Genomic DNA, 22943 nt, shown 5'->3' on the forward strand with positions numbered 1-22943 from the left:
TGTTTGCAGCCAGTAGTAACAGCCTGGTTGATCAGATCCTGATCCACTGTGAGGCCTGGTCTCAGACCGAGCTGCGGGGATGTTGACCCCCGAAACCCTCTCCAGGTAAACTCCAGGAGGTGAAAAACCTGCTGAGTGACCTTGATACCTCAAAGGCAGTGGGACCGGACATCTCTCCATGGGTCCTTAGAGAGGAAGCAAAGTTGCTGTGTGTGCCACTAACCACAATTTTCAACACATCCATTGAAACTGAGCAACTACCTAAGGTATGGAAGATGGCAAATGTGGTCTTCATTTTTAAGAAAGGAGACAGAAACGAGGCGCTGGACTATAGACCAGTGTCACTGATGTGTATAGTATGCAAAGTCATGGAAAAGATTATCAGGACCTAGCTCCTAGGGTAAGTCCAACTCCTCTTAAAAAGAGCCCCAGAGGCACAGAGTCAGCAATTGGCTTCCCTCGTGCCGTAGAAATTTGTACAACTGGTGGCTGAGAACAAGCTTATTAACGACAACCAGCATGGGTTCAGGGAGGGCAAATCCTGTGTCACAAACCTACTGAAGTTTTATAAGTAAGTAATTAAGTTTATTCAGGTATACACAAATACAGTTACATAGAATTATCGTACATAGCAGCATATGTGTAGAGAACCTAGGATAACCCAAAAAAGTCAGACAGAGTGACTTATTTCCATTGGGGTCCTTTATGACAAGGTAATCGGAAGTAAAATACGAGAGGGGTGGGTAGATTGCATTTTCTTGGACTACAAGAAGGCCTTCAACACAGCTCCTCATAAGAGATTAGTGTAAAAGCTAGAGGATCGGGCACGAATAGCAGGAAGGACACTGCAATGGATCAGAGAATACCTGACAGAGAGACAACAATGAGTCATAGTTTGTAGATGAATGGTTCAGAGAACCAGGTTGATAAATTAGACACATGTGCAACTCTTGGGTATCTTTATTGAGGAAACGTTTCGCCACACAGTGGCTTCATCAGTCCATACAAAGGAGAATCTTGAAGAACAGGAGGAGAATGAGGTAATCAGTCCCTCAACCTTGAGTCGATGTGGTCAGTCCATCAGTCTTGAATAGAATGCGGCATACGTGCTGAGAAGGAGCTTATAAACTGTTGGCAGGCAGCAGTCATAGGTGGTGTAACATTTGTTCAATGTTGAAGTAGGTCGTGCCCAAGAATTAGGCAAGCGAAGAATTCCCAAGTATTAAGATCCCAAGAAGTTGCAGTGTCTGACAGGTTTGTAGATGAATGGTTCAGAGAACCGACATGTTGATAAATTAGACACATGTGCAACTCTTGGGTATCTTTATTGAGGAAACGTTTCGCCACACAGTGGCTTCATCAGTCCATACAAAGGAGAATCTTGAAGAACAGGAGGAGAATGAGGTAATCAGTCCCTCAACCTTGAGTCGATGTGGTCAGTCCATCAATCTTGAATAGAATGCGGCATACGTGCTGAGAAGGAGCTTATAAACCGTTGGCAGGAGAGGTGCAGCAGTCATAGGTGGTGGTTTAGTAGTGCCATCTAGTGGTGGTAGTCAGAGTTAGTCAGGTTATCAGTGATGGTGTTATAGTGAAAGTCAGGATAGTGACCAACCTCAGAGGCACTAAAGGTCAGTTGAACTTCAGTGGTCGTACAGAAGAGGTATGTTGCTCTTCCTTCTGCCGCCTGCCGGCTTTACCACTTCCTCACCCTTTTAATACACCTAAATATCGTAAGTATTGTCTGGTGACGTATTTGTCAGTACAACAGCAGAGTTGAGCTGCAGCTCTTGGTCACCACCACCAGTTTGGTCACCAAATTATTTTTAGTCTTAATTTTCTTTGGGGTCTAATGTCTTAGAGGGGGGAGGGGGTGATTGACCTTAGTGGAGAGAGGTTTTGATGCGAGGAACTGGGGCTACTACCCTTCCTCTGATCAAACAATAATTCTCACACTAGGCATTACATAACCCATAATGGTGTATCCAGTTGTGGGCTATTTTTTCCATTATTGCAAAATAACTGAAGGTCTCTTGATAGAAGGAACTTGCGCCTTGTGATCCAGATATAGACTTCCGTGTAAACAAATTTAGTCATCAGGTTTATGTGAAAGAAATATTTATTAAACATTAATGGGTATATCAGTTTTTTTTTTAGTTCAATGTGTTTGTTATGCACCCCATACCCACCCTGTGGGCGGTAGTCAAAAGATTACAAAGGTACATAATGGGTCCAGGGACTGGACCAGAGTTATGATAGATGAACTTGTGGAAATTATTTAATTTCCGAAGCTATAGTGCCTAATAAGTGTTTAATGTGTTGATTTGAGTCAAAATGTATTTTGAATAGAACCAACCGGGTTCGCCCTGCGCCTGCGCGGATGTGCGAGGGGGGACAGGTCGACTCAGGGCAGGGGTTGGCGGCAGTGTTTTGAATGTAGTGAGGAGGCTGTGAAAACATGGGATCAGGAAATTGGTGTTCACGGCGGCCTAAGGATTAATATAGGCCTCACTTCCTAATAGGAAGTGTCGTAACTCTTCCTGGTGAAGAGTGAGGGAACGTGATTTACGTGACCACCGTAATAAAGTGGTAAAATGAGTGGATAATAGTAGGACCGGGGGTGACGGGTGCGCCGCCATGGAATGTGTCCAGGGGAAATTACCCGTGAGTTAATCCTCACTCATCGGTCTCAGATCTTAATGGAGTGACCTCTAATGTGTATAATAATTGAGACATTAAATCGTCTTGTGAATTGTAATGTAATCAGTGATAATAACACTAAGTTAAGGAATCGTTGAAGCGATATGAGCTGCCATTCCCAGAATGTGTGTGCACATGTTTACCTCGTTGTTCCTGTCTCGAGGATAGTGAAGTTTTTATGGAGTCACAACTTCTAAACTGGGACAAACCAACGGATACCTCGTCCTGCTGGAATAAGAACCGTGTCGGTGTAGCAGGACATCGAAATAAGATGGTGAATGGAGGAAATAAGGAGCATCAATCACCCACAGCTAAGTAACCTATTGGATCACTACGACAAGGTCCTAGATGCACTAGAAGACAAAAAGAATGCAGATGTAATATATACAGACTTTGCAAAAGCCTTCGACAAGTGTGACCATGGCGTAATAGCGCACAAAATGCGTGCTAAAGGAATAACAGGAAAAGTTGGTCGATGGATCTATAATTTCCTCACTAACAGAACACAGAGAGTAGTCGTCAACAGAGTAAAGTCCGAGGCAGCTACGGTGAAAAGCTCTGTTCCACAAGGCGGCACAGTACTCGCTCCCATCTTGTTCCTCATCCTCATATCCGACATAGACAAGGATGTCAGCCACAGCACCTTGTCTTCCTTTGCAGATGACACCCGAATCTGCATGACAGTGTCTTCCATTGCAGATGACACCCGAATCTGCATGACAGTGTCTTCCATTGCAGACACTGCAAGGCTCCAGGCGGACATCAATCAAATCTTTCAGTGGGCTGCAGAAAATAATATGAAGTTCAACGATGAGAAATTTCAATTACTCAGATATGGTAAACACGAGGAAATTAAATCTTCATCAGAGTACAAAACAAACTCTGGCCACAAAATAGAGCGAAACACCAACGTCAAAGACCTGGGAGTGATCATGTAGGAGGATCTCACCTTCAAGGACCATAACATTGTATCAATCGCATCTGCTAGAAAAATGACAGGATGGATAATGAGAACCTTCAAAACTAGGGAGGCCAAGCCCATGATGACACTCTTCAGGTCACTTGTTCTATCTAGGCTGGAATATTGCTGCACACTAACAGCACCTTTCAAGGCAGGTGAAATTGCTGACCTAGAAAATGTACAGAGAACCTTCACGGCATGCATAACGGAGATAAAACACCTCAATTACTGGGAGCGCTTGAGGTTCCTAAACCTGTATTCCCTGGAACGCAGGCGGGAGAGATACATGATTATATACACCTGGAAAATCCTAGAGGGACTAGTACCGAACTTGCACACGAAAATCACTCGCTACGAAAGCAAAAGACTTGGCAGACGATGCAACATCCCCCAATGAAAAGCAGGGGTGTCACTAGCACGTTAAGAGACCATACAATAAGTGTCAGGGGCTCGAGACTGTTCAACTGCCTCCCAGCATACATAAGGGGGATTACCAACAGACTCCTGGCAGTCTTCAAGCTGGCACTGGACAAGCACCTAAAGTCGGTTCCTGACCAGCCGGGCTGTGGCTCGTACGTTGGTTTGCGTGCAGCCAGCAGCAACAGCCTGGTTGATCAGGTTCTGATCCACCAGGAGGCCTGGTCACAGACCGGGCCGCGGGGGCGTTGACCCCCGGAACTCTCTCCAGGTAAACTCCAGTTATAGCAGACTGATACTGGCCAGTTAGGTATGTTGTAATTGGATGGGTTATGGGTGATCCAGCTACATCAAGTGACCACCAGAGAATATCTGGTAAGTGGTGGGATTATGTACAAGTGTTTTTCCTTGATGGATATATCCATGTGTAACCTACCCCCCCCCCCTTCATTCAGTTACACTAATATAATCTATACAGTCCACAATTAATTAGTAGCGCCGTAGTTGAGGGTGCTATCCAATTTATGCTGGTCTCGGATAGATATGGATAAGATTGTGAGGGTCGAGGGGACTACCTGCAGTGACCAGAGGTGGTTAAGTTTTCTCGCATGTCTACACGGGGTGACTGCGGTAAACAATATAGTTGTTGTCCCCCAATGAGATTACTCGTATGTATGTAATGTTGAGGTACGTACAGATAACACCCCTAGTAAATTTTCCATAGAACTAGTTACAATTGTAATGACCTCCAGGTAGATAAGATGAGATTTCGTTCGGATTTTTAACCCCGGAGGGTTAGCCACCCAGGATAACCCAAGAATGTCAGTGCGTCATCGAGGACTAACTTATTTCCATTGGGGTCCTTAATCTTGTCCCCCAGGATGCGACCCACACTAGTCGACAAACACCCAGGTACCTATTTGCTGCTAGGTGAACAGGACAACAGGTGTAAGGAAACGTGTCGAAATGTTTCTACCCCCCGGGAATCGAACCCGGGCCCTCCGTGTGTGAAGCGGGAGCTTTAGCCACCGGGCCACCTGGTCACAGTCATGGCATGTTACAAAGATAATGCATCATCCTCGCTCCTATACATGGTTACAATCATGAACAAATTAAAAGTAATGAGCCACTGACACGTCCATACCCGGTCACAATTGTAATGAGTTATAAATACAAATATTAAGTGGGTCATACACCCACACAAGTGCGCGTATATCAGTCGGGCAGTATAATGTTTCTAGTTTATATTACGTGTAATGTTTACCTATAAATGTGTGTAATGTTTATGGTTATAATGCGAACGTGTTTTGTTTCAGGTGTGGTAACTGAAGTGTTACGCCTGGCTGTCTACTGCAAAATTGATCAATACAGCAACCCTGACCAGTCTGAGGGGTGGAAACAACCACACTAGTAAATGGTCTGACCCATAACATTTAGTGTTATATGGAGATGCAGCAGTTGGAGACGTCGTTAGAGGTGGGCAGGGCCCACTTGTAAGGTATTTCCAGGTTATAAGTCCACTTAAGTTTGGTTATTGAAGCTGATAGTAATTGTATTAGGTGGGAAGGTGGTGGGGAGAGTATAGGGAAGATTGTAAGCAATTGATATCAAAAGTAGCTAAGTGGGAAGTATTAGCTTATCTCACGACCAGAGATGAAATCTCTGGCCAGAAAATAATGGGGAATGCATTCTATAGTTTACCTTGAGTGGGATGGAAATAAAAATTGGAGAAATGGGTTGTAAAACTTAGAATTGAAGACTGGTTATATTTTAGGAAGTTTTTGTTAGTGTAATATCTTTATTTAGTCTGTACCCATCCTGCAAGATTGTAGGAAGCAGAGATGAAATGTGTAAGTGATGTATCATGGCTCAGTTGGTAGTGGTGTCAACTGAACCGAGATTCGATCCCAAGCACAGGTGAGCATATTTCTTACATCCATTGACACTGTTCACATAAAAAAGGAGTAGGCCTACTGGTAGGGGTCGCATCCTGAGGGATTATAATTACCCTAATAAAAATACCATAGATGTCATCCCGACTTGATTGTGTAATTCTCTGTTAATCTACCGGGTTAATATTTATACCGAGATAGTTTAGTGTGGTGAGGGTAATGGTAGAGGTGTTGATGCCGGGTGTAAGGAAAGCCTATTAAATCAGGCATATCCGTTAAGACATAAGAAAAAGCACTGAAGCAGGCCTATTGACCCATGTTAGGCATGTCTAAATCATTCATTTGTCTAACCTATTTTTAAAAATATACAGCCAATTTTAGCTTCACATGACGGGATAAAATTTCCTTAGGCAGAATATATTATAGCCGGAAAAATCAATAACAGTTCCTCAGAAATGTGGAATTTACAACCCTACTGAAAATAGGAAGATGTGGTTGAGGGCCTGGCCAAATAATTGTATGCTTTTAAGTCCCAAAAATATTTTCGGTAGTGTAGCTTTGTGGGTTTAGCGCTGACGACTCCAGAGTCTGTATTAGAGCGTCTTGGGAGGGGAGCATTTGTTTTGAAACTGGGTAATACAGTACATATTTACAAAGACTTTGTAGACTGATTGATCGTACCTAGACCCCCTTCATCCCCCCTTGCGTCGCCACTGCTCTGCAAATTCGTAAGGCATATACCTGGAGTATGCTGCATAGTTGTGGTGTATATATAACACTGTAGGTTACAATTATTTAGTTTCTACTACAAAAATAACTTAGAGAATTAGGTGGTGTTATGTAGGATAGGTAAGGTATAGAACTGGAGAATCTGCTATATGCATTATGAATGCATATAGCAGGGGAGAGTAATCTCCCCCGAAGGCATGGATTACGTAGAACTGTGGGCCTTGGAACCCACCAACGACCTTCAGAAGCTGTGTGCAATCTGTTATTGCTCGTGGTTTCCGTGGGGATGTTGGTGGGTTTCGGGCTTTGGGTAGTGGTTGTGGTGGGTGTTCTACGTATTTTATGCCTTTGGCCAAACTGTGCAAAGTTAAATATTGATTCATTGAGTTTACTCAATGTCATCATTTTGTTAAATTTAAGCGGTGTTCAGGTTCCTATGAACATAAAAGTATTATCGTTCAGAATTGCAGTTGGTTTGATATAAATAAGTAGTGAAGTCTAACGCTTCTGGCAGCAGACGTTAATGATGAAAATAACGAAAACCTCTGTGATCTGAAGTGAAGTGTTAGTCGGCAGAAAGGATTCACTAACATCTGATGCTGATGAGTATAGTTAGGTGGGGGATGATTTAGATTGGTATTAGGGAGACTCGTATTATTAACCCTGCTGGGTTAGAAACCCAGAAAATTAGTGGTGTGGGGGCTTGAATGTAGTGGTCTTCAGGTTGCCAGCCATAACTGGCAGGTAAGGTAGGTTATGAATGCAGTCTAGCATAGTAGTGTATGTTAGGAAACTGGTATAAGGCAGGCCTCCAACTGGTTAGATAATCCATAGTGTTGGTTGTTAGCCTAGTGTGCTATGAGGGATGTGGAAGTGTAGGGAAAATACAATGTTGTCTTAATGATCCTAACTACATTCATGTTAAATTTGGATGCCCTGCAAGGGGGCGTCTCTGTACTAGTGAAAGTGTTTTGATACCAGCAGTTGCAAGTACCCTTCCCTTCCTTAGGCAATCAGGTCTGATCCAGCATTTTCCAAGCTGTGTATAACTCATATTATCCATATCTAGTTCTGGTTACTTTTATTTAGGTAAAGGTGCACGTATGTAAAATAGTCTGAATGGTGGGAAGCGGTAAACTCTCGGGGGACAGGTCGATGAAAGTCAGTCAAGTTTGATTCAGAGGAGTAGTCAACTTTACTTTCTGTACTTTTTTTTTTTTCTCTCCTGTTAAATATACAGGCGTCTAAGGGATATTAGGAGTAGGTTTGGCTAGGTTATGTTTGAGGGTAAACCAACTTGTTTGTGTGTCAGGAAGATTCTGCGCCAAGAGGTGACAATAGCCTGTGTTAGAAGTCTTGTACACGCGGAAGTGAAGATAGTGTTGTACATGACTGTCCACTGCCCAGTGTCGCAACACTTTGTATTGTCAGGAAGCCAAGTCATGAAACTTAAAAAATGTATCATACCTCAAACTACTACTAATGGCAGTACTGAGGCTATCTGCCTCATTATTACTATTGTTAGTAGGGTTGGGGTAGGTATATTTTTTTTTTTCCCCGAGCTTAAAGCTCCTGAATTGTGTGAATGTTGTCCTGCTGACAAACAGCAGTTGAGGCTTGTCTTATTTTTTTTTCTATTTCTATTTTTGTGTTCCTTAAACACTATCACAGCAAAGAAAATTTATTTTACATTTTAATTGATTTTAAGTTTATCGAATCTTGTTTGCAATCGTGTCATTACGATTTCGTGAGTCATATTCCCCGGTGTTATGGGCAGCTACTGTGTGGTTTAAGTCCATGTTGTGGGCAGCTGCAAGTCTTCAGAGATATCACCAGCAGCAACACCCCAAGACAATGTCTGCAAAGATGAAAGTATGGACAGTACTAGATACATGAACTGCAGTAAGCTATAGTTTGAAATCTTTATATGTATTTAGAATGCTTCCTTCAACATTGTAGAAAGAAAAAATTGCCAAAATATTTTCAAAGCTGATCCATCAAAAATTACCATGAAATTGGAGTAATCAAAGTTTTTTTTTGTTACGTAAATTACCACAGGTTGCTGGAACTGGAGGTGTTGGTGTGGTGGATGGCAGAGAAGTGATTAGTGGCGCCACTATTCTTCACCTCCATGACCCCTCAAGGAAGGTTCCTTGATGTTGGTGAGGGGCTCTTGATTTAGGGAATTGGATCTGTGCTCCAGTTCCCCGAATTAAGCCTGAATGCCTTCCACATCCCCCCCCAGGCGCTGTATAATCCTCCGGGTTTAGCGCTTCCCCCTTGATTATAATAATAATAATAATTCACCTCCATGGCTAACTGGCGCCATTGACCTGGAGGAGGGGGGTGATGACGTCAGTGGTTGTTTGTGGGGAGGGGGAAGGTCGTTAGGGGGTTCGCTGCTGGTGGAGGAGTTTGGGGGTGAGTAGTTAGTTGTTGCTAGTGGGAGGGTGATGGTTGTCACTTAGTAATTACCAAGGGACTAACACAGTCTTGTTACTGTGTGTTAGTGGTTTGAACCTTGATATTTGAAACGCCCTGGACACTAGCCCGAAGATACTCGTTTGTCACATATTCGTAATTCTAATGTCCATGGACTCGTGTTGAAAATCGTCTACTTGATGTTGGGCTTGCGTATTTGACATCTCTTGTGGGTTTAATGCTTTTCGATTAGGGCTGGATTTAGACGAGGGGGGGGGACTAACATATATATATATATATATATATATATATATATCCAATACCTCTATAACAAGCACTGCCCTAAAAAAACTAAACAGATGACAGCTAAGAGACTGAACAGTCCCTGGCTAACACCCAGCATTCTCAAATCCATAAATACAAAACACCAATATGAAAAACAGTACAGAATGGGTCACATAACCAGAGACCAAACAAAACGTTACTCGTCAATCCTAACCAGCCTGATAAGAAGGGCAAAAAAATTGTATTATGAGAACAGATTATCCAACTTACGAGGTGATATAAAAAAGACCTGGAAAACCCTATCAGAAATTCTGGGAACAAAAAAGATATCACGAAATAGCGAAATAAAATTAGCAAAATCAGATGAACCCCAACTCCCACCAACAGAAACACCAAACAGACTCAATGATTTCTTCTCCACTATAGGACAAAACCTTGCCAATAAAATCTCAAGCTCAGATACCCCACCAAATGACTACCTCACCGGCAACTACCCGAACACACTGTTCCTAGCTCCGACTAACCCATACGAAGTCTCCCTTATTATCAACGCACTAAAAAACAAGGCAGGAGATTTAAATACCTTACCACCCTTTATATACAAAAAAGTGTCACAAGTGCTATCACCAATCATTGCAACACTAACAAATCCATTGAATCCTCCACCTTCCCTACAGTTCTCAAAATAGCAAGGGTCACCCCGATCCACAAAGGAGACCAAACAGAGTTGAATAACTATAGGCCAATATCCAACTTACACCCTCTCTCAAAAATCTTAGAAAAATTAATTCATAAACGAATCTACTCCTACCTTATCTCCTAAAACATACTCAACCCCTGCCAATTTGGATTCAGGCCTAATAAAAATACTAATGATGCTATTATACACATGCTAGAACATATATACACTGCAATAGAGAAAAAAGAAGTTCCACTGGGGATCTTCATTGACTTACGTAAAGCTTTTGATACAGTTGACCATGACTTGCTCCACGTAAAATTGTCACACTATGGTATAAGAGGGCACTCCCTCAACTACCTCAAGTCATACCTCAGCAACAGAAGCCAATATGTGTACGCAAATGGGGCAAACTCTTCTGCACAACCAATTACAGTTGGTGTCCCACAGGGAAGTGTCCTTGGCCCTCTTCTCTTTCTCCTATACATAAATGACCTACCGAATGCTTCGCAATTACTCAAACCCACACTATTTGCAGATGACACTACATACGTCTTCTCCCACCCGAGCCCAGTCACGCTAGCCAATACTGTAAATACCGAATTACAGAAAATATCTACCTGGATGAGGACTAACAAACTTACACTAAACATTGACAAAACCTACTTCATTCAGTTTGGTAACAGAGCTACAGATGTCCCTCTTAACATAATGATAAACGGATCACCTATCACAAAGCTAACAGAGGGAAAATTCTTAGGAATCCACCTTGATAATATTCAAATTTCATACACATATACAACAAATTTCTAAGAAAATTTCCAAGACTGTAGGCATACTATCGAAGATACGGTACTATGCTCCACAGTCAGCCCTCCTGGCCCTATATCACTCTTATTTACCCCTATCTCACCTATGGAATTTGTGCATGGGGCTCAACAACAATTAACCATCTCAGACCACTAATTACCCAACAAAAGGCTGCAGTTAGAATAACAAATTCTCACTACAGGCAGCACACTCCACCAATATTCAATACACTAAACCTACTCACCATACAAAACATCCATACTTATTACTGCACCTATTACATACATAGAACACTTAACTCTGATATTAACCCTCCCCTCAAACATCTCCTTGCCAACCTCAACAGAACACATGACCATAACACAAGGCACAGATCACTCTTTGATGTTCCTCGTGTCCATCTCACACTATGCAAAAACTCAATGCACATAAAAGGCCCTAAAATCTGGAATTCATTACCTGTAAATATAAAAGAAACACTACCTGTTTATAAATTCAAGTCTCTTCTCAAAGATCACTTACTCACCCAAAACCAAATAAATACTGAATAACTGAACCTTATAAATTGTATATCTTAAATGTTTCTCACAATTATATCACATAAATGTTAAACCTAAAACCCAATCTAACTTCATTATTTTTTAAATACACTACCTAACAGAATACGTACTCCATACGACTGAATGTACAACAATGCATGCAACCATATGACCTGTCTTTGTAATACTCACTTGTGCTTTATAGTAATCTGTTTACATTAATGTTTTATCACTGATTTCATCATTGCTTAGTTAATCTTAAGTTAATTTTAAGCCAGCCCGTAATGCTATGCATAGTATAAGTGGCTTTGGCATGCTGCTCTTATCTGTATTTTTTTGTACCTCTGTATGTGTGCTCAAATTGTTAATAAATAATAAATATATATTATTTATATATATATATATATATATATATATATATATATATATACAAGAAAAACAACCACTCTGAAAGAATAGAGAAATTCCAAGCGCTTTCGTGACTACTCACATTATCAAGGAACTATGTACCTTTTTTCCAGACTGCGCTCATAGAGGAAGCAGAGGTGATGGTGGAGACAATCTTGCCAGCAAGTGTGTTTAGCGTCACGGATGACACGACAAGCGATCGCACGTTTCTGCTTAAAATCAAGAACTCTCTCCGTGGTTCTATTGTACCAGTACCTGCCCCCACGCAGCGCGTTTCAAACACACTGCACGAGCACAAGCAGGAGACCACCAAGGCACGCATTTCTGAGAATGCCTGCCCGAAGTTTGGGGTATAGAATGAGAAGCTGCGGTTAAAACGGAGGACAAGAAGAGGTGTAAAAGCTTATCAATGGAGGACAAAGAAGGAACCTCACTAAAAACGGTTAGTTGTGAGTAAAGGTTCCAATTTGCCTGATCAAATTGCCAGCATAGGATATGAAGAGGTGGTGAATATGAAGGGGAAGTAAGAATGATTGGGAAATGATCGCTGTCATGTAAATCCGGGAGAACAGACCAGGTGAAGTCTAATGAGGCAGAGGAAGAGCAGACAGAGATCGATGCAAGAGAGTGAGAGTCCGAGAATCAAAATGGGTGCAAGTACCTATATTTAAAACATGGAGGGGGTGGGTAGCAAGAAAAGCCTCTAACTGAATGCCACCAGAATCATAGTGAGACCCCCCCAGAGGAAATGATGGGCATTAAAATCGCCAAGTAACAGAAGCGGTGGCGGTAATGACGAAACAAGAAAGGCAATATCTGAAATAGATAATGCCCGAGAAGGAGAGAGATATAAAGAACAGAGCGTATACCACCTATGCAAGTGGATACGGGCTGCTTTGTAATGCAGCAAAGTACGAACAAATAGCTGATGGTACGGAATATCAGTGAGTAGAAGAAGGGCACTTTCATTAAAGGTCCCATCAGGAAAAGGATCTGAAGAATATAATAAATTATAGCCTGAGATGGGATAGATAACAGCAGAGTGTAATTTTGGTTCCTGTAAGCAAACACCAACAGGGGAAAACTGGGAGAGTAACATCTGAAGCTCACCCCGATTACCCCTGAGGCCGCGTATATTCCACTGTAAATAGGCCATGATTGGCAACGATAAAGATACCTGAAATCCGCAGGTAAGGGTTCCTATGGACTAGAGGATTTAGAAAAGTCCACATGCGGAGGCAGCGGAAAACGTTCAAGCAGCGAAGGAACGGTGCGCTGTGAAGAAAGGAGTTGCGCAGATGGAGGAGAGGAGAGAGAAGGAACAGAGGGTGGATCACTGTCCATTGATGGTTTGGTCTCTGCAATATATTCAGAGATTGATTCAAGTGTTTCAGAATTCAGAGACGTCGTATGGGAGACAATATTAGAGATGGTAGGGGGAGGATGAGTAAAGATTGGAACTGTAATGGACTGTACCAAGGTAGGGGGGGGGCGAAAGGGTGGAGGGAACTGGAGAAGAAGCGTGGAAGGGGACAGAAGAGGCAGAAACCTGGGAGGTGGCAGAAGAGGAAGAAACTTGGGAGGGAACAGGGGAGGAAGGTACAGTACGAGGAGGAGGGTGAACCTCTACACGTGTAACAGAGCCAGTGAGAGGGAGAGAACCAGGTACAGAGACAGGGAAGGTAAAATGAGGAGGTGGAAGATGGGTAGGAGGTGTTAACGGACCTTTTTTTGACTTTTGAGAAGTAGAGGGACGATTGGAAGGAGGTATCATACGAGATCTCGTCGCTACTGAGGCTTGTGAGAGAGAACACGAAGAAGCGAGATCAGACTGAGGCGTTGAAGTAGGGACGTCTGAGCCGAGGACAGCAAAAGAATTAGATACAGGAGTGACTATGGGAGAGGTAACCACAGAGGTGGGTGCAGAAGATGGGATACCAGAAGTGAGGGGACGTTTTGAAACACGGGATCAAACGTGTAGCTCATGCTACATGCCAAGGTATTGGTCCAGTGTGGGTAGATTGGTAAAGCACTGCGTACCTTGTCCTAAGGTTCGTAGGTTCGAGTCTCCTTCAGCCAGAGATCAGTGTTTGTGTATATTTCGCATGCTCTCGCGAATTCCTTGCATTGTTCAAATCTCTAGTAAGGCTGATGCATGCAGGGGATGAGATGAAAAGCTGTAAGCCTTCTCCCTGAAAGCTGGCTGCCTTGGATCAAACGTGTAGCCCCCGCGGCCCGGTCTGTGACCAGGCCTCCTGGTGGATCAGAGCCTGATCAACCAGGCTGTTGCTGCTGGGTGCACGCAAACCAACGTACGAGCCACAGCCTGGCTGATCAGGAACTGACTTTAGGTGCTTGTCCAGTGCCAGCTTGAAGACTGCCAGGGGTCTGTTGGTAATCCCCCTTATGTGTGCTGGGAGGCAGTTGAACAGTCTCGGGCCCCTGACACTTATTGTATGGTCTCTTAACGTGCTAGTGACACCCCTGCTTTTCATTGGGGGGATGGTGCATCGTCTGCCAAGTCTTTTGCTTTCGTAGTGAGTGATTTTCGTGTGCAAGTTCGGTACTAGTCCCTCTAGGATTTTCCAGGTGTATATAATCATGTATCTCTCCCTCCTGCGTTCCAGGGAATACAGGTTTAGGAACCTCAAGCGCTCCCAGTAATTGAGGTGTTTTATCTCCATTATGCGTGCCGTGAAGGTTCTCGGTACATTTTCTAGGTCGGCAATTTCACCTGCCTTGAAAGGTGCTGTTAGTGTGCAGCAATATTCCAGCCTAGATAGAACAAGTGACCTGAAGAGTGTCATCATGGGCTTGGCCTCCCTAGTTTTGAAGGTTCTCATTATCCATCCTGTCATTTTTCTAGCAGATGCGATTGATACAATGTTATGGTCCTTGAAGGTGAGATCCTCCGACATGATCACTCCCAGGTCTTTGACGTTCGTGTTTCGCTCTATTTTGTGGCCAGAATTTGTTTTGTACTCTGATGAAGATTTAATTTCCTCATGTTTACCATATCTGAGTAATTGAAATTTCTCATCGTTGAACTTCATATTGTTTTCTGCAGCCCACTGAAAGATTTGGTTGATGTCCGCCTGGAGCCTTGCAGTGTCTGCAATGGAAGACACTGTCATGCAGATTCGGGTGTCATCTGCAAAGGAAGACAAGGTGCTGTGGCTGACATCCTTGTCTATGTCGGATATGAGGATGAGGAACAAGATGGGAGCGAGTACTGTGCCTTGTGGAACAGAGCTTTTCACCGTAGCTGCCTCGGACTTTACTCTGTTGACGACTACTCTCTGTGTTCTGTTAGTGAGGAAATTATAGATCCATTGACCGACTTTTCCTGTTATTCCTTTAGCATGCATTTTGTGCGCTATTACGCCATGGTCACACTTGTCGAAGGCTTTTGCAAAGTCTGTATATATTACATCTGCATTCTTTTTGTCTTCTAGTGCATTTAGGACCTTGTAGTGATCCAATAGTTGAGACAGACAGGAGCGACCTGTTCTAAACCCATGTTGCCCTGGGTTGTGTAACTGATGGGTTTCTAGATGGGTGGTGATCTTGCTTCTTAGGACCCTTTCAAAGATTTTTATGATATGGGATGTTAGTGCTATTGGTCTGTAGTTCTTTGTTGTTGCTTTACTGCCCCCTTTGTGGAGTGGGGCTATGTCTGTTGTTTTTAGTAACTGTGGGACGACCCCCGTGTCCATGCTCCCTCTCCATAGGATGGAAAAGGCTCGTGATAGGGGCTTCTTGCAGTTCTTGATGAACACAGAGTTCCATGAGTCTGGCCCTGGGGCAGTGCATGGGCATGTCATTTATCGCCTGTTCGAAGTCATTTGGCATCAGGGTCCTAAGGGTCCTAAGAAGCAAGATCACCACCCATCTAGAAACCCATCAGTTACACAACCCAGGGCAACATGGGTTTAGAACAGGTCGCTCCTGTCTGTCTCAGCTACTGGATCACTACGACAAGGTCCTAAATGCACTAGAAGACAAAAAGAATGCAGATGTAATATATACAGACTTTGCAAAAGCCTTCGACAAGTGTGACCATGGCGTAATAGCGCACAAAATGCGCGCTAAAGGAATAACAGGAAAAGTCGGTCGATGGATCTATAATTTCCTCACTAACAGAACACAGAGAGTAGTCGTCAACAGAGTAAAGTCCGAGGCAGCTACGGTGAAAAGCTCTGTTCCACAAGGCACAGTACTAGCTCCCACCTTGTTCCTCATCCTCATATCCGACATAGACAAGGATGTCAGCCACAGCACCGTGTCTTCCTTTGCAGATGACACCCGAATCTGCATGACAGTGTCTTCCATTGCAGACACTGCAAGGCTCCAGGCGGACATCAACCAAATCTTTCAGTGGGCTGCAGAAAACAATATGAAGTTCAACGATGAGAAATTTCAATTACTCAGATATGGTAAACATGAGGAAATTAAATTTTCATCAGAGTACAAAACAAATTCTGGCCACGAAATTGTAGTGATACTGGTCCTGTGGGGAGCAGCAGCAGGATAATACTGCACCACCTCTAGGGGCCCTTAACAACAACAACAGTTTGGTGTGTGTCATGGGCACCAACACATGGTGTGTGATTCTCTCCTACTTTATCCATTTATCAGCGATGCAGATTACATGGTGAGCTTAAATATGTGGCCTGTAGTTATAACTTTTCTCTTGACATATGCAAGACATCACCATCCCTGTAGAAGCCATTATTAGATGTACTAGTCATTATATTTTGTTGTTGCAGAAGTACTATGAAGATTCTATGTTCAATAAAGCCTAGAGATAAGGCCTGTGTTTCTATCACAACAATTTATTGAACATAGAATCCTGGGCTACCTGGTGGTGATCCTGCGCTAGACTACATCACAACATGGAGCGTTTACTGAAACCTGAGAGGCTAGACTGTGACCCCAGCTTATCAACGGCTGCTCAGGAATGGAAGCACTGGTTTAAGACTTTCGAAAACTTCTTGGGAGCCCTTCCTAAAGAAGATCTAGATAAACTAAGTCTGCTCATCAATTTTGTGTCACCTAAGATATATGAGGCTATTTCTGAGTGTAATACCTACGAAGATGCTATCAAAACCCTCAAGTCTCAGTATATTAAACCTACAAATGAAATCTTTGCACGCTATCGCCTTGCAACTCGCCGCCAGCAGATTGATGAGTCCTTAGAGGAATACTTTCAAGCACTGAAAATTTTAGGTAAGGACTGTCACTTCCAAGCAGTGACAGCTGCTCAGTATTGTGAAGAGTCCATCAGGGATGCTTTTATCAGTGGCCTGCAATCACCAATAATAAGGCAGCGTTTATTGGAGAATAAAACTCTCGACTTAGCCGCTGCCTTTGACCAGGCAAGAGCTCTAGATTCAGCCCAGAAGAATTCTGAAGTATACAGTACCACTCAGCCTTCTCGAGTGGTAAGTGCTGCAATTCCTGACCAAGACTCTTGCAATGAAGTTACTGGGGAATCTGCCTCAGTGACAGCAGCAGCAGGTACGGTGTGTTTCTTTTGTGGTTTTTCAAGACATCCACGTCCAAGGTGTCCTGCTCGTGAAGCAATGTGCCATAAATGCCACAAGAAAGGTCACTTTTCTAAAGTATGTCGTGCTAATGCATCAACAAGAGCTAGTGCCTCCACACATTCCAGTGATCATGCGACTCTAGCAACAGTGACTTCTGCGGCTACTCCAAATTCACTGTCAAAGGCAGTTGTGAAAGTATTCATCAAAGGAACAGAAGTAGATGGTCTTATTGATAGTGGCAGCTCAGAGAGTTTCATCAACCTTGACTTAGTTAAACGGCTCTCCTTGACTCTACATCACTCATCAGGTACCGTTTCCATGGCATCAACATCTCTCTCTATTCAGACCTTAGGGTTTTGTAAGGTAAATCTCAGAGTTAATGGAAAGGATTATCAAGATGTACATTTAGCTATTCTGCCACAACTGTGCTCTGATGTTATCCTTGGTCAGGACTTTCAGAAGCTGCATGGTAGTGTCACCTTAACATATGGAGGTGAACTGCCTCCTCTTGTTGTCTGTGGACTTAGCACTTTAAGGGTAGACCCACCAAAGCTGTTTGCAAATCTTACCGCGGATTGCCATCCTATATCAGCTAAGTCACGCCGCTATTCTTATGAGGATCGGATGTTCATTGAGAAAGAAACTCAGAGGCTGCTGAAGGAGGGTATTATAGAACCGAGTGATTCCCCTTGGCGTGCACAGGTTGTTGTTGTTAAAGATGGTTATAGGAAACGGAGACTGGCTATCGATTACTCTGAGACAATCAACAAATTTACACTTCTTGATGGGTACCCTCTACCTCGAATTGACGATACAGTGAACAAAATTGCTCAGTACTACGTGTTTAGCACAATTGATCTGCAGAGTGCCTATCATCAAGTCCCTATAAGGAATGAAGATAAACCATACACAGCGTTTCAGGCTAGTGATGGCCTGTATCAGTTTACCAGAGTCCCTTTTGGAGTCACCAATGGGGTAGCCTGCTTCCAACGAATTATGGATTCACTCATTCAGGAAGAGCAACTCATGGGAACCTACGCGTATTTAGATAATGTTACCATTTGTGGCAAGACCCAGGAGGAACATGATGCAAACCTTGATAAGTTTTTGGAAGCCGCCAAGAAGAAAAATATCAGTTACAATGAGGAAAAGTGCACTTTTTCAACTAAAAGGCTTAGCATCCTTGGTTATGTAGTGGAAGGAGGTTCAATATTCCCAGACCCTGAACGACTACGACCTCTACGGGAACTTCCAATGCCTCAAGACAAAAAGTCACTCCGAAGAACTCTTGGTCTCTTTGCTTATTACTCACAATGGATCTACAACTATTCAAGTAAAGTCCGCCCATTGAGTGCTACCACATTTCCTGTGACAAAGGAAGCAGAAGCCGCTTTCCATACTCTCAAACAGGACATTGAAAACTCAGTAGTTCAAGCCATTGATGAGTCCCTACCATTCGAAGTGGAAACGGATGCATCTGACATTGCCATTGCTGCAGTCTTATCTCAGGCAGGACGACCAGTAGCCTTCTTTTCGAGAACTTTTCAAGGATCAGAGAAATGTTATGCTGCTGTAGAAAAGGAAGCCCAGGCCATCATAGAAGCAGTTCGCCACTGGAGGCATTATTTAACTGGTAGACATTTCACCATAAGGACTGACCAACGGTCCGTGATGTATATGTTCGACAAGAGGCACAAAAGTAGGATAAAGAATGACAAGATATTACGCTGGAGGATGGAACTATCGTGTTATGACTTTGATATTCTGTACCGACCGGGTCAAGAGAACATCTCACCTGATGCATTCTCTAGGTCCCACTGTGGAGCAGCATGTCATGATTTGCAATCACTCTCAGCTCTCCACAAGGCTTTGTGTCACCCAGGAGTTACACGCCTGTACCATTTTGTCAAATCAAAGAACATGCCCTACTCAGTGGAAGATGTGCGACAAGTGATCAGAGCATGCAGAGTATGTGCAGAGTGCAAGCCAAACTTTCATCAGCCAGAGAAGACTCATCTCATAAAATCCACCCAGCCTTTCGAAAGATTGAATATAGATTTCAAAGGACCTCTACCAAGCACAAATCAGAATAGGTATTTCCTTAACATAGTAGATGAATATTCAAGGTTTCCCTTTGTATTCCCCTGTGCAAATATGGCTGCTTCAACTGTTATTAGTTGTCTTTCACAGTTGTTCTCTATTTTTGGTATGCCAGCTTATATCCATTCAGACAGGGGATCCTCGTTCATGAGTAACGAACTTCAGGAGTTTTTGGCTAGCAAAGGTATTGCCTGCAGCAGAACAACAAGCTACAACCCTCAAGGCAATGGTCAAGTGGAGCGGTTCAATGGTACTATATGGAAGGCAGTTACAATGACATTAAAGTCGCGCAATCTACCTGTTCAACACTGGCAAACTGTCCTACCTGATGTTCTTCACTCTATTAGATCACTGCTGTGCACAGCTACTAATGCAACCCCTCATGAAAGACTCCTCAACTATTCACGTCGTTCCTCTACGGGAGCCTCCGTGCCCACTTGGTTATGTCATCCTGGACCCGTTCTCCTGAAGAGTCACCGTAGGATGAACAAGACGGATCCTTTAGTGGAAGAGGTAGAGCTCCTGCAAGCTAATCCACATTACGCCCACATTCGCTACCAAAATGGTGAAGAGACTACAGTATCTACAAGACATTTAGCCCCAGTTGAAATCCCTATTAGTGTGGAATCTCAAGATACACCAATAGATGTGAAAGATGCTTCGTTTTCTCCTGGAAAGCCCCTTGAGACTACCCCTATGGAAATAGAGGATTCTGCTCCAGCAGTTAATCAAACCCCGCTGGAAAATATCGAACCTGGTGAAGAGGCTCAAGGGCTACGAAGGTCGGGACGTGTACGTCGCCCACCTAACAGTTTGGGAGATTACTGTCTCTGATATTTTAGAAGGGGGAGATTGTAGTGATACTGGTCCTGTGGGGAGCAGCAGCAGGATAATACTGCACCACCTCTAGGGGCCCTTAACAACAACAACAGTTTGGTGTGTGTCATGGGCACCAACACATGGTGTGTGATTCTCTCCTACTTTATCCATTTATCAGCGATGCAGATTACATGGTGAGCTTAAATATGTGGCCTGTAGTTATAACTTTTCTCTTGACATATGCAAGACATCACCATCCCTGTAGAAGCCATTATTAGATGTACTAGTCATTATATTTTGTTGTTGCAGAAGTACTATGAAGATTCTATGTTCAATAAAGCCTAGAGATAAGGCCTGTGTTTCTATCACAACAGAAATAGAGCGAAACACCAACGTCAAAGACCTGGGAGTGATTATGTCGGAGGATCTCACCTTCAAGGACCATAACATTGTATCAATCGCATCTGCTAGAAAAATGACAGGATGGATAATGAGAACCTTCAAAACTAGGGAGGCCAAGCCCATGATGACACTCTTCAGGTCACTTGTTCTATCTAGGCTGGAATATTGCTGCACTCTAACAGCACCTTTCAAGGCAGGTGAAATTGCCGACCTAGAAAATGTACAGAGAACTTTCACGGCGCGCATAACGGAGATAAAACACCTCAATTACTGGGAGCGCTTGAGGTTTCTAAACCTGTATTCCCTGGAACGCAGGAGGGAGAGATACATGATTATATACACCTGGAAAATCCTAGAGGGACTAGTACCGAACTTGCACACGAAAATCACTCACTACGAAAGCAAAAGACTTGGCAGACGATGCACCATCCCCCCAATGAAAAGCAGGGGTGTCACTAGCACGTTAAGAGACCATACAATAAGTGTCAGGGGCCCGAGACTGTTCAACTGCCTCCCAGCACACATAAGGGGGATTACCAACAGACCCCTGGCAGTCTTCAAGCTGGCACTGGACAAGCACCTAAAGTCAGTTCCTGATCAGCCGGGCTGTGGCTCGTACGTTGGTTTGCGTGCAGCCAGCAGCAACAGCCTGGTTGATCAGGCGCTGATCCACCAGGAGGCCTGGTCACAGACCGGGCCGCGGGGGCGTTGACCCCCGAAACTCTCTCCAGGTAAACTCCAGGTAACCCTACTAGGCACTAGGCAGACTTCCACTCATCAACTGCCCTATTTCCAAACCAATACTTTCCTATATCCTTTCTAAATCTAAACTTATCTAATACAGAGGTGTATTAGAATTAATAACTGGGATTCCCTCTTCAAGGGGGGCTCCTTGGCGTGGTGAAGAGGCTCATGGTCTGAGGAATTAGCCCTGTCGGTCTTCCTCAGACTGAACCTAATTACCCCCCATTCTCCCCTCCCCTATCCCATCCTCCCCATCCTCCCCTTTTTCCATTCCTCCTCCTCCTCCCCACCCCTCCCTTTTGCCCTTCCTCTTTTTGGCCTTTGGGATTTCTCCCACAGGCGCGCTAGTTCCTAGGTAGGGGAAAGAACACCAGGGTCCATCCCATTCCGTTGAGGTTCTTGGCGGTGGCGTAGTTTGCCGTGGAATCTGGATTGCCTGGGGATGTCCTGATCCCTCTCCGGTATCCCAGAGTAGCTTTGGGTATCTTTCGGGCGACGGGTGTATCTCTGGAAGCCACCTTTCGGATTCCGGGGGTGGTGGCCGAAGGAGGTATGCTTTGTGGTGGATATCTGGCCGCCCTCTCTTTTGTCCACCGAGGTAGCTCAGCAGATGTGAGGTTGCTATCCCGGATTGCTGGTTTACTGGCATGAAGGGTAGGGTATGGCACGGGTTCCATGCTGCATCTGCGCTACTAGCGATGTTGAGGTCCTCTTGGGCGTGGAGGGAGATTTCCGGCCCTTTCATTCCTCCTGGGAACTATTCCTCCCCGCTCCCCCCTTTTTTTATTCTTTTTTTTATTTTTATTTTCTTATCTTTTTTTTTCTTAAAAACAAAAAGCAAAGGAGTAACCTAACCATGGCAGCCCTAGTCCATGAACCCACTACCCCCGGGCCCCTTCTTGATACCGCACCCCATTCTGACCCTGCCTTGTGTTTAGACCACTCTTCGGACACTCTTGATGCCCCTGTACCTCTTGCTGGTGCTGTTTCCTCACCCGCTTCAGGTACCGGGGCTTCGACTGACTCCTTCGATTTGTCTGAACTCCGCTCTCTTTTGACTATGCTTCCGGCTTCTCCCTCTATGGTACGGCAATTTTCGAATCGCCCGCTCATTTCACGCCGGACCAACTCCGGTCCTACTCCTAAATGCCAACGTCAATCTCCTGATGATGCTCCTTCATTACCTTCCCATTCTACTCGGAAAAGACCGACACGTCAAGCACTCCCTCTCCACGCTCAGTTTCGGACCACACAATGGACTAAATTCTCTCTCCAGGTAAACTCCAGGTAAGACCGACTTCTTCTTCTGCCTACCTTTCTGACCATAGTATTGGCAAAGCGCTCCTGCGTCATGTTGGTAGAGATATTTCATTTCATGCTCTCAAGAGCGGTATGCGCATCGTCACTGTCCAGAATGCTACCCAAGCTCATGATCTTTCTCTCCTTTCGAATATCGATACTACTCCTATCACTATTGAAAAACATCTT

The 22943-nt window shown here is 43.9% G+C and overlaps 1 protein-coding gene across 5 annotated transcripts in view; it reads left to right on the forward strand.

The window, feature by feature from the left end:
* The first annotated feature begins 1622 nt into the window (after positions 1-1622).
* Positions 1623-22943, forward strand: part of LOC128695761 (SET and MYND domain-containing protein 4) — a 100318-nt gene continuing 78997 nt past the window's right edge. The window contains exons 1-2 of one of the 5 annotated variants that reach the window (XM_070092976.1): positions 1623-1733; positions 5395-5586. The gene's annotated coding sequence lies outside the window, so the exon portion shown is untranslated. The remainder of the gene's footprint in view (positions 1734-5394; positions 5587-22943) is intronic. The other 4 variants (XM_070092974.1, XM_070092977.1, XM_070092975.1 and 1 more) reach the window with 4 other exon arrangements.

This window comes from Cherax quadricarinatus, chromosome 41 (genome assembly GCF_038502225.1).
Source record: "Cherax quadricarinatus isolate ZL_2023a chromosome 41, ASM3850222v1, whole genome shotgun sequence".
NCBI lineage: Eukaryota > Metazoa > Arthropoda > Malacostraca > Decapoda > Parastacidae > Cherax > Cherax quadricarinatus.